Genomic DNA, 13,672 nt, shown 5'->3' with positions numbered 1-13,672 from the left:
CTTCATTTTCTTTGAAGGCCTGGAGCATTTCCAAATGACCAAGCTCGGGTAGCTTTTGTCTTATCATACCTGAGTGGTAGTGCAGCAGATTGGTCGGTGCCGTTGGTAACCCTTAACGATCCTCTATTACATGACTTTGGGGGGTTCCAGAGAGAAATGGAAAACCTTTTTGCTTGCCATATCCAGGAACAAGCAGTAGACAATGAACTCTTGTCCCTCCGAGAGGGAAATCAGGACTTGTTAAGATACATTCCTACCTTCAACAGACTGGTTGGCGAAGCTAGGTGGCCAGAAAACAAAAGAACCACGTTATTCCATCAAGGCATACGAGGCGATTTAAAGGACGTTTTAGCCCAGGTGGTTGATCATCCCAGAGACTGTGCAGAATTCATAAATCTGGTCGTGCAGCTAGACCACCCGTTGCAGGACCGAAAGGCAGACCGGTCTAAGACGGACACTCGGACCATGTATGTTCGATCAAGGGAAAACACACCTGTGTACCTGAAAATGCTGTAGAACCCATGCAGATTGGAGGGATACGACTTCCATTAACAAAACAAGAGCGGGACAAAAGAAGACAACAACGGCTTTGTTTGTATTGTGGGAAACCAGGACATTTCCTGAAGGACTGTCCAGTAAAACCCCCAAGAAGAACAGTCAGGGCCACAGAGAAGGATGAAGTTAAGGAATGGGAAAACTACCAAGCTCGACAAACGTAGAGGTCAGTTTGTCGAGTGAGAAGAAAAGTTGCTGACCTCGCACTTTGCAATACCAGTGATCTTAATTAACCACCAACAGTCGTCAAGAATGCATGCCGTTGAAGCATACATCGATAGCGGAGCAGTTGGAAATTATATTGATCAAGAACTGGCAGCAGAGACGGGGCTTCCTTTGTATTCTAAGCCAACTATGGACAAGGTAACCACCGTGGGTGGGACAGAAATCGCTTCCGAACCAGTAACACCGGTGCACAGCCAGGGTAATCTTGCTGTGACAGGACGGACATCGGGACTCTATTTCATTCGATCTCATCAAGGCACCTCAGTTCAGGCTAATACTAGGGATGCCATGGTTGGTTGCTCACAACCCTTTGATAGACTGGCGGGCACGAAAATTAACCTTCCCCGCTGACTGCTCCCCTGCCTGCTATTACCAAGAGGAGAAACCCGACGTCTGTATCCCCATGACTCCAGAGCGACAGTATCAACCCTGGGAGCAACTAATGCCTTGCCTAGTGAATACTATGATTTCCAGGATGTTTTCCGAAAGGACCAAGCCAATACATTGCCGCCGCACAGGCCCCATGACTTTCAGATCGACCTTGTTCCTGGTGCACAAATCTCTTGCGGCAGGATCTACGCTCTCACAGAACCAGAAAACCTTCATTTGAAATCCTATTTAGACCAGTACCTTGCAAACGGATTTATCCGTCCTTCGAAGACCCCCGCAGCCAGTCCTTTGTTCTTCGTACCGAAAAAGGAAGGAGGCTTGAGAACCAGTATTGGCTATCGCGCATTGAACCAGATCACCGTGAAGAACCGCTACCCCTTGCCACTTAACCCTGAGATGCTATACCAAGTTAAAGATGCCCAGATTTGTGCCAAATTGGACCTTCAAGGAGCGTACAACCTGGTCTGAGACAGAAAAGCAGATGAATGGAAAACTGCCTTCCGTACTAAATACGGCTTGTTTGAATATCAAGTCATGCCCTTGGGGTTATGCAACGCTCCTGCGGCATTGCAGTATTTCATGAATGACGTTTTAAAGGAGTTAATTGATGTGTGCACCTTAGTGTACATAGATAACATCTTAGTATACTCAGCCTCGGAACAAGATCATGTCAGGCACGTTCGTTCAGTCCTCACCAAGCTCCGTCAACATCGCTTGTTTGCAAAGCTTGAAACATGCTTTTTTCACGTCACGGAAGTAGAATTTCTTATTTTTATCCTTACTCCAGGAGGCATCAGAATGGACGTGCACAAGGTAGATGCCATTCTGAAATGGCCTTCACCAACTTCTCTGAAAGTGGTACAAAGCATCCTGGGCTTTGCGAACTTCTACCACCGGTTTATCCCAGAATTCTCTCAGGTTGTGCACCCAATCACAGTACTATTACGAAAAAACAATAAAAAGTTTGCTTGGACCGAAGAAGCAGAAGAAGCCTTTCAGGAACTTAAACAAAGGTTTACCTCCGCTTCAATCCTGCAACATCCTCGTCCAGACCTCCCTTATATCGTTGAACCTGATGCGTCCAGTCTCGCAATGGGGGCTGTCCTTTCACAGAGAGACACGGAAAACGGCCAGCTACATCCTGTGGCCTTCTGGTCGAAAAAGTTCTCACCTCCAGAGATTAATTATGCCATCACGGACAAGGAACTCCTGGCTATCAAATCCGCCTTTAAAGCCTGGAGGCACTACCTTCTGGGGGCCAGACACACCATTACAGTCATCACAGACCACAGAAACTTGCAATATCTCAAAACAGACAAGGCCCAGTCCTCGCGCCAATTACGGTGGGCCCTTTTCTTCGCCGTGATTACATATGATTATGTAATCACATTTCGACCAGGAGTCAGAAACGGAAAGGCGGATGCCTTATCTCGCATGGGCATAGATGAAATAGTATATACAACTCCAGACCCAGTACCTATTATACCTGAAGACAAACTCTTGGGTATCACAACAGCCTTAACACAGCAGAACTACGAAAAGAAATCCAACGGACAATGAATCCTGATGCCTTCCCTCGCATGGCAAACTCAAGGAGAACAATATATCATCAAGGACCATTTACCCTTTTTTAGGGATCGCCCATATGTACCCAAGAAGGAATTACAACAGCATATTGTTTCAAACTATCACGATTCACTAATCGAAGGCCATCCTGGGATCGCCAAAACCCTAGCTAAGGTGAAAGAGAACTTTTGGTGGCCTACCTGGCGTAAGGACATCATTCAGTATATTCAGTCCTGCGGTGTCTGCGCACAAAATAAATCACAGAAACAAAAACCATCTGGTCTCCTACAACCATTGGACATTCCTCCAGTTCCATGGCACACTCTTTCACTTGACTTCATCACTGATATACCTCCAAACCAAGGGTTCAACACCATCCTTGTAGTTGTGGATTTATTCACGAAGATGGCCCATTTTATTCCTCTCAAAGGCCTCCCAGACGCAGCCACTTTAGCAAAAGTTTTCCTGGAGGGCGTGGTTAAGCTACATGGCTTCCCTTCGGTTCTGGTCTCTGATCGAGGCAGCCAGTTTGTTTCAAACTTCTGGAAAATATGTTGTGCAATGGAGCAGATCGACATTCGGCTATCTACCAGTCACCATCCCCAAACGGATGGCCAAACCGAGAGAACCAATCAGACACTCGAGCAATATTTACGATGCATGCTGCACCACGAACAAAGGAATTGGAAAGACCTACTATGGATAGCCGAATATGCAGATAACAATTCTTTGTATTTAAGCACGGGACAAACGCCCTTCTATACCCTTTATGGCAGATATCCACGTACCTCTGAACTAGACCTTCCAGCCAGCTTGGAAATGCCAGCGGTAAAGACTCTACACACAACCATTACTCAGGCTTTCAAAAGGGCAAAGGAACACCTTATTCATGCCAAAGAAAAACAAAAGAGATTCGCCGACCAACACCGGAAAAAGGCCCCTGATTATCAAGTAGGAGACAAAGTTTGGTTAGCTGCTAAATACGTACCCATCAAGGGAACCCGGACCTTTCATCCCAGATTCTTAGGACCCTATACCATTAAGGCAATTATCAACCCAGCAGCCATGAAACTTGATTTACCACCTAATCTACACATCCACCCGGTATTTCATGTGTCCCTCCTGAAACCAATGCAACCCGGCACACGGATTGGGACACCACCTAAACCCATACTTGTTGACGGAGAACCAGAATTCGAAGTCAAAGATATCTTGGACTCTAAATACTCTAGGACCAACCTATATTATCTCGTGTATTGGAAAGGATTTGGACCACAAGATAGATCCTGGGAGCCCAGTGAGAATATCCACGCACCACGTCTAATCAGGAAATTCCATCGGAACTTCCCAACCAAACCTGGGCCAGACAGAAGGAACACCATGGGAGGGGCCTTAGGGGGGAGTGCTGTCACGACCGTCGCCCAAACCCCCCTCTGGCAAACCCATTGGCCAGGTGGAGTCAGGATTCGGGCCTCTAGAGCCTGGCATCCTCTTCAAAAGCCCTCATAGGGCCAGTCCTGGCGCCTATGGCGCCAGGCTCATACACCATGAAAAACAATGTACTTGGGAACTACTTTATTGTATTGTCAGCCAACATGGAGGCATCCACATAGCTTGGTTCATAAGAATCAAGCTATGCGGTCTAGTGTTTTGGGTGTGGTAGCCTAGGGACTACTTTACCTGCACTATTTTGGTGGGGCTATTTAAACCACACCCGAACAAGACAACACACTGCGCGTTACTTTGCAGCTTGCAACGCGACGCTCACCGTGTCCAGCTATTCCCTCGAACCTCGGAGAAGCAGAACCTGCAAGGAGACAAAAGGAACATCATTAACAAAAGCATCTTACCTGCAGTCTTCATCTTTAAACACTCGCAGCTACTGAGAACAGCTTCCTCGAATCTGCACGCCTCCCAGACAGAACGACCTGAAAGAAGAAGTTAGAGGCAACATTAAAGAAAGCAGTACAGACATTTACAAATTACGAACTGCTCAAAAGGCTTACCTGGCTGGTCGCCTCTCGGCTGGCACCACTCCGGACATTCCACTCACGCTGAAGAACACCGCAACCTACAAGGAAGGAAAACGCAGGTTAGCAAAGGCAAGACTTCGCAGCATAGCGCTTACTTACCGCATCATAGCGCTCTTAATGCGCCATCATTTACCAGCAGGGCTCAACCAAGCCAGTTTGCACCGCTGAAGCTCTGCATACCTAAGGATTAACATTTTAAACAAAGAAAGGCTTGCAGGATAGCAACAAAACTAAAGAACAGCAATAAGACCTACCTGAACAATATCAAACGGGCCGGCGTCAGTGAAATCATACGGGGGTGGAGGGAGGATACTTACCCAAGTCGGTCAGTCTTGAACACAGTCCTCCTGTATTTTCAGGCAAACCTTCCGCGCAGACCACATCACGGCAAAGCTGAGAAGCATACCAGCGAGTAACCCGGCTGGGTGGCGTCCCTGTGGATACGAGGTGAGCGTAACACATGCACTGCTTGCATCAGAAACCTCAGAATGGCCGCTGGAAAGCATTATGCGCGCTAAAATCACACAGAAGTGCGCAGGAAAACCAGAAAAATAGGCCGCCAATCCACTTTTGCCTATGTCCGTGGTAACACATGACACCACTGCCAAAAACCATCATTTCGCTGCCCACAGAGGAAAATGAAACTATTTGAAAAAAAAGCAGTCCTGCATTGCAAGAGAAACACAGAGCTGTTTAAAAATCTGTTTTTCCTTGGCTGTGGAAAGTGCAAAAATCTTGGTTCTCAAACATCACAAAAGATCCAACATCCCTGTTGGAAGATAAATATCACTGTATATAAAGAATTCACCTAAGCACAATGTCAGCAGAAACATATTTATCAGAAAAAAATCCACATTTAAAGATGCTTGCATGGAAAAATATGTCAAAAATGGGCCCAATACCGCTGCTCGCCTGTGTCAGAAGCTGGCGATTACTTAACCTGTCGATCTAACTGATACATTGAAATCAAAGTATGAAAAGGAAAGACTTGCTATCAGATGCAATAGAGGTGGATACAATTCAAAACTATATTTTAAAAAGGCTGGAATTAAGAGATTGGTGGATATATTGTTAAAATTGTAATTTGTATTTTAGGACAAGACTACTTTAGACATTGGCCCTCATTAGGACCCTGACGTTAAGGGGTTAACGGTGTCGTACAAGGTGTCGCCACCGTTAAACCCTTAACGCCTTACTACGAGGTCCCTTTGCGGTACCCGACCTTAACGGCTGGTCTAGACCAGCCGTTAAAGTAGGGGCCCGCAAAGGGACTCTCGAGGTAAGTACAGTACCGCAATTTGCGGTACCGTACTTACCGCCTTCCCCATTCCCATTATGCCCTATGGGGCAAAAATGGGAATGGGGAAGGGCCATGGTGGCATGGGGAATTACCACCCCTCCAACCTTGGAATGGGGTGGTAATTCCCCATTCCGCCATGGCGGACTCTGGCATCGACCATGGTGCTAATAGCACCATGGTTTTCCGCCGGAGTCCTAATGAGGGCCATTATGTTAAAAGTTAAAGCCAGCTACACTGAGCTTCAAAGACATTCCACACCTTCTCCCAAACAAAGGAATCTTTTCCCCTGCTCTCTGCCAAGGAACTGGCAGGGAGGTGTGAAAGGAAAAGGGAGGAGCACTTTGGCCTGTTGCTCTGCTAGGAGACAAAAGACTCCCTTTGACTCAAAGGAAATGCTAATTCGGGTGTAGGTTGAAACCAGATGCCAAAGTCAGAGAGGCCTGGGAATGCTCTCTAGCACAGCCAAGACCTTGGAGGCAGAAAAAAACAATTTGTGAATTCAGAAAGCACAGAAAATATATGTTTGAGAAAAGACTTATAGAAAATTGTGCCGAACTGGTAAAAATATGGAATTTAGAGGTTATTAAAATGAAAATGTTGCTCACAAGTAGAAACTACTCTGGAACTTGTGCGATATTCAGAGACAGAATTATCAAAATGTGGACTTTGTAGCAGTTGTGGTAATGTTAAAAATATGAAACTTTACAGGAATATGCCCAGATGGTATGTGCATGTATGTAAAAAAATTGGTACAGAACTGACACTGAGTAACCGACCAAAAGCGCAAAAAACTGTCATTTGTGAACCGAAGCTCTCCAGAAGATGGGACTTTGATGGATGCGTGCCTTATTTAATTTGGGATGTAAATATGTAATATTAGCAAGTTGGGGATATTGTGAATATGTTTTTTGTGAAAAATAAGATATACTGTACAGAAACAAAGGGGAGGGTTTTATCCCTGGAGCATAAACATGACACATCATGACACATCATGACACACTGTTCCCTTCTCAAATCAGGAGAGAGGGATCCCTCTGACCAATCGGTTTCCTAGAGGGTGGGCTTAGTAGAATCAGCCACCCCACCCCTTTGGGAAATACATAAATAGGGACTTTTGAGGGCACAGAGACACACATTCACCCATCACTGATATACTGGCGAAGCGCTCTGAAGGAGAATCCAGATCCAGAAATATCCAGACTCCAGAACGATCCAGACTCCAGAACCCTGAAGCAGAAGGCCCAACCCAAAAAGCTGAACCTGTCACAATCTCATCCCCACCGAGGGTTCATGGGGCCCGAAAGACCTTATTCGGTTCCCCTCGGATTCCTTGGAGCCAGTCCTGGCACTGTTGGCATCGGAGACACATGCTGGGACGGGGTTTCAATGGGCAATGGACAAGCAGGGCCACCCCCACGAGTAATACTGGGGAACTGCATTCAGCGATCTAGCATCCAGGGCGGGGCCCACCCCGAAGGCACCTGAAATACCACCTTGCTATTTAAACCATGCCCGATTAGAGGCACGCGCTTCGCGTTATTCTGCTCTTGCAGCGTGACGTTCACTGGGCCTTGCTCTGCATCCTGACCTTCTGGGGCGAGAAGAGGCAAGAACCAACCCCACCCTTACCTGCTCAGCAGCATCCTCCTGCAATCGAAGTCGTCCAACGCACGTTGACTCCCTCCTGCTTCATCACTGGAAGGTACCGGGAAAAAAAAAATGGAACATCTTGGGAACTACTTACCAGTTCATCAGGAAGACCATCACCTCCAAGACATCTTTCATCCCTTTGGATTCCTGAGAACCATTCATCCTCAGTTCTTCTCGACCTACAAGACAAACAATAGCACAGGTTAGCCATTTGCAAGGATGCTCTCTGCGCCGCTTGGCGTACCATCTTACCTTCTTGAACTCGGATCCGGCTTCCATCACAACTTCCAACACCTGCAAGAAGAAGGGAAAATGTTACTTAGTGCAAACCCTGATAAAGACATTGCTTTCACCTTTAAAGACTTACCTGAGAAGAAGGAGTTGCAGCCGGTCTGAACTCCGGCCCTTGCCAGTGAAGAAACTCGATGGAACGGTGCCTTTAATAACGCGCCCCTGCCCGGTGCGGCAGTTCGGAGAGCGCATCCTTATAGAAATCAAGGTGAGAGACGTCCCCTGGGGAACTGCACGGGGATCCCGGGAGGTGGGTCACCAGGAAGGGACAGCAGTTAAACTTCACCTCCTGTCTTCTAGAGCCGATCCTCGACAGCCTGAACTCCAGGAAAGGTGAGAGGTCCTGAAGAGCATCCCGGCTCATCGTGAGGCGTCCCCGTGGAAACAAGGTCAGCGTTACAGAACCCTTCTCAGCTGGCCTTTAGAATCTTGGAACCTGATTTTAACCCCAAACTTCCACGGGGCCCAACCAATTCAACAGCCTGGCTGTGCTGTTTTGACTGCTTCTGGGCAAAAACCCTTGCTAGAACCCAGAGATCCAAACCAGTAGAGCCGAGCTGTACCCAGAACCAACCAGTCAGATCCAGTCCAGGAGGCTGTGCAGACCAGAGTGCTTTGCTGAGAGGAGAACCAAGCGCCTGAATCCTGCCCGTGGCTAGCAGATTCCAGTCCAAAACCCTTGACCAGATCCTGACGGGCCTATTCCATTCCAAAGCCATAGTTGTGAGTATTTAGCATAGAACTGTCCATAGCCATCTCTTAGTTTTAAGTAATCCTATCCAACCCATTCCAACATACCCAGAACTGCATTATAGAATCTCTTTTGTCTATCCTGACTCCTTCTCTCATCCATATAATCCTGTGATAATTGTAGTGATAATCATCTCTGCGCTAATATTTTTGCTGAAGAAGGCAAGTGTCGCAGCGGACAAAGATCAGATAGAGGCGCCTCTGGACTGGTGGCTGTACCGTTGGTATCTCGCATCTTCATAGCCTCCCTTAGTGTTAAGAAATCCTTGTTTGTAATCTTCAAAAAGCGCATCTCTCATTTGAAATCTTGACTCTTTTCTGAAAAATCGACCTTTACTAAAACCTCTGTAACTTTTGAACCGTACATGCTAGGAGCGAAATTTAAATCACACAACAGATCGCTGCAACAGGGTTAGATATATGGAAAGACCAGGGTCCCGTACATGTGGCCCTGAGTGAACTATATATGGCTCCTAAGGCCAAGGATGAGCAGAATAAGATTGCCAAAATTGCGGCATATCTATATTTATCTATTGGAGCCATACAGGATAAATATGCTGAAGGCCAATATCTGGCAAGTAGGCAACTGATGGCATTTGAAAAGGCCCAAACTGATCTGGACTCTTCTGAGCGAAGGCTACAGAGGAGCCAGGAGTCTGAAAATGAAAGCAGGCAGTATATAGTCAAAATAAAAGAGGACATGGGTATCCTGCAGCAGGAATACCAGAATCCTGGCCTTGCAGAAGGAGTACCAAGACAGTTTGGACTCCCTATTGCAGAGCCAGAAAAAGCTGGAGCAACAGATCAATTACAATAGGGCATGCACAGAGCAGGTAGCCACCCTGCGAATCCAACTAGACAGAGAGAAAGAGGAGAGCAATAAATGAATCCTGAAAGGCCTGGGTACCCAGGCAGAGTTTGATGAAGAGCACCAGAAAGCTGGTGCGCTTCAAAGACAGAGGGACGCCCTGGCAGCACAGAGGCAGGCTCTTACTCAGGAAAGGGACACCTTAGGCCAGGAAGTCTGTTATTTAAAAGAGAAACTGGACGAAAATGACCTGGCCCTCCAGGGACTGGGTGACCTCCAAAAAGACCATCAAAAACTGTTAGAGCACATCAGGAGGATGGAAGAGGCTCTTGCAAGGAAGGACCAGGCCAGTCTGGACAGGACTCAGGAGGTAACCCTCCTGCTGCAAAGACTGGCCCAGTACTCAAAAACAACCCAGGAAGCACAGAGAGAAAATGAGGCTCTCTGTGAGAACAATGACAGGCTCCACAGGCAGGTAGCCATGCAAGAGAGACTGATAGAGACTAGTAAGGCTTCAATTGAGGAACAGAAAGCTCAGGTTCTTGCATGGCAACAGGGAGCAGGGGCTGATAGAGATGAGGTTTGCTGGGAAAGGGAGACACCTGAGCATAACCCCAGGAACCCTAGTACCAGAGGCCTTCATCTCTCCCCGTCCCTGGACTCTGCCACCCCCATGTCCACTGGTGCACATGAGCCCAGGGCCACAGGGATGGCAGATTTCAATCCAATCAGAAGTATGGGGCTCATAGACCAGCACCTCCCAGGAATGGATGGGCGGGCATCTGGGTATGGGTTCCCAAGTTCTGTAAGATTTAGTGGGGAACCCCATGAGAGTAGGCCCACTAAGGGCATCCTGAAATCCTCTGCCCAGCTAGGACAGTGGGGGGGTACCCATCAAATCCTGGGCGCAAGGAGGAATCAGAAGACTCCTCTGAGCACCCCAGGACACAGGAGACTAGGTCCCCACATTCTGCCAGCCATTCCCAGGCTCGCAGAATCCGGGAAAACCTAGAAGACCAGAAGGGCACCTCTGGGAGCAGTGCCTCTGAGTCAGAGGAGGATTGGACCAGGGCTACCCGAACCAAAAAGGCCAATAAGGCAAAAAGGCCTTGCTCAAGGACCCCTTAAAACAAATCAAGGCGATAAGGAGCGTCATCACGCCTTATCATAAGAACGCCAAATATTCTGTTTGGGCGCACTTAGAGCTCTTTGAGCAGATGATGGAAACTTTCCATTTGAAAGACAGCAGTAGCTGCATTCAGTATGTGAAATGGACCATCTCACCAGAATACTCCAGTTTCTTTGCGGGGCTGGAGGACCAAAATCATTCTAGATGGTCCACCTACAGGGCGGCCATCTTGAAGCATTTTTCTGTTCACAGAAATCCTAAGAGGCTCGCAAGGCAGCCTACAACTAATGTGTGGAGGATCAGGCCCCACAAGAATTTGTGCAGGAATTAAAGTGTGCCTTTGCGCAGACTACCAGAAGGGTGCGCACGAACAGCAAAGAATTTGTCAATACTTTTTTCCATGCTGTATCCAAGTACATCATGACCCAGCTAGTGAGATATTTTCATGAGAAAAGATTACTAGACTGGGTCATTGAACAGGCCACACAAATCTATGAGGTGCAAAAGCCCATAGAAAACAAAAAATAATGCTAAAAGCCGCAAAACAACCAACACCCCTGCTGCTGCTAAGGTGGCAGAGGTGAAGGTTGCCCCCATTTTAGATTTGGAGATGGGGGGGCCTAAAAACCCGCCTGCACAGCAGAATAATCCCAAGCCCAGAAGGCCCTCGGGCCAGTCACAAACAGGGAGACAAGGAGGTAGTCCCACAAATGGGATCCTTCACTCCCCTGACTACATAAGTCCCAGAGACAAGGGGAATAGACCCATCCTGGGTTATGTGTGGACTCCTCCAGCCCAAGGGGGGGATTCAACCAAGCAGCACCTAACCCAGGGAACTTCCCTCCTCACTTCCCACAGGAGGGCAGAAATTCCCCAAATCCTGGACAGAACTTTTTCCCCAGGTACCCACAAAACTTCCAACCCCAGAACAATCCATCCTTCTTTCCCCACTTTCCTGAGCCCAGACAACCTAATCCGGGAGAGGGGGACCCAAGGGTGGAGGGGTACCCAAATTATCCAAACCCGGGGTATCTTCAGAGAAGGGATAGCTACCCGTCCCGGGATCAGCCCAGGGGTGAAATGAGAACCCTGCATCGGCCTGAGCGTGTTTCACAGTTAGAGCGCCAGGTCCAAAACATGGCACAGGATCTGGGTCGCATGCTGATGGCTCAGCAGAACCCTCAGGTGAGCATGCCAGCACAGAATACCTCAAACTCCGGACCTGGTGCTCCAGAACAATGACGGGGCAGCACCCCGGCAACCCACCGGTTCCCAGGGAGGAGGCACAAGGGGAAGGGGGGTGTAAATCCTTGGAGGAAGCTTCCTTCACCACTTGTAAAAAGCCCCTGGAAAACCAGGAACCAGAACCAAAATCTCCTGCCCCTGAAAGTCTGCCACCCAAGGAGCAGAGGGGGGGTAGGAGAAACAACGTACCCAAACAGACCCATTTTGTGGAGGAGGTACAAATCTTCCAATTTGAAGGATAGCGATCCTCAGAGGATCCTGGGGAAAGGATCTTCTCCTTTAGAGAAGGGGGAACCCCTCCCAAAGAAAAATGGGTCCCAAAGGATTCAAATCCAGACTGGGTAGATGTGGGGACTGAGCTAGCGCCGCCCATCATCCAACCCCAGAACCAACAACATGGAAATCCCCTGGTTCAAACCCATCCTGGTGACTGCCTCCAAAAAGGGGGGGCTGGGGGCGGCAGCCCAGCACCAGAACCAGGGGAACTCAAAACTTCTCCCATCTCTAGTTGCCTCCTTTTCTTTTCAGATTCCCGAGACTCCGAAGAGAATTCTGCCAAAATCTCTTCTCTATCAGTGTCCAAAACTAGAAAACGAACCCACCAGTTGTCGAAAAATGTACATTATCTGTGCCCCCTTGCGGAGAAGGAGGGAAGATTCTATGCCCCGGTACAAATACAGGGGCAGGGTACAATTTTGGCACTGGTGGACACTGGATCCCAAGCTACCCTTCTGCCAAAAAGGCCTTTGATAAACTGAATTTAGGAAGGGGGGAGAATTATCAAATTCCTCTCACCCTTCTTCCTGGACAACTTCAGAACTTTGACGGGAAGGAAATTCCCATCGAGGGGACTGCGGATTTGGACATTAAAATTGGGCGACACAAGGTGAAGCACCCGGTCATAGTTGTGACTCCAGAGGGTACCCCTTTTTTTTTAGAGAATGACCTCCTGCGAAGGTTGTCACCCCTAATAGATTGTGTAAACAAGGTCCTCTGGACCCAGACTAACCGACCAATAAAATTAAAACAGAGTGTCAACCATGTTAGTTTAAACGGCACATGCCACATGGTTGAACAAAAATCTGACCAAGTAGAATTTCACTTCCAGAACAACCAAAGCTCAGACGTGACAGTAATAGCAGTAGGACAACAAATTGGTGATGGGGGGTCTACTCTATTTCTGAAAATCAACCTTCCTTGCAGCTTAAGGTGGTATTCCACACTGGAAGGAAACACTCTGAAATTCTTTACCAATCCACAATTAGACATTCCTACTCCTATAGTCCAGAAAGATGAGAAATCAGCTCAGAGCCTGGCTGATATTCAGCAAATGGGAGAGCAGTTGTTCATCCCTGTTCAGTTAAATGAAGGGAAGGGCTCTGTTCTTGCCTGAGTGTGTATGAAAACGGTAAGAGCTTCATCAGCGAAGCCATGTTCTGCCAACTCCAAGAAGATCCAGCCATTCCCACATTTAGACTGATAGACAAATGGGAAATGGATCTGGAAAAGCCCAATTCCAAACATCTCCTGCCAAGCAGGTGTATGCTCAAAATCTCCATAGGCAACAAGAGCATAGTCCATAATTGTTGGGTCGTGCGAGAAATCACTGCCGCCTTTTACTTAGGCAGTGATATTCTCAATCGCTTCGCCATTAGTTTGGACCTAATAAACTTCAAAGCTTGGTCCCGATTAGCGGATAATCGCATGAGCTTTGATGACCCAGAGAAAGC

Source organism: Ambystoma mexicanum, chromosome 3q, assembly GCF_040938575.1.
Source record: "Ambystoma mexicanum isolate Mex_15411 chromosome 3q, UKY_AmexF1_1, whole genome shotgun sequence".
Taxonomy (NCBI): Eukaryota; Metazoa; Chordata; class Amphibia; order Caudata; family Ambystomatidae; genus Ambystoma; species Ambystoma mexicanum.
Note: the sequence above shows the minus strand (reverse complement) of the source record.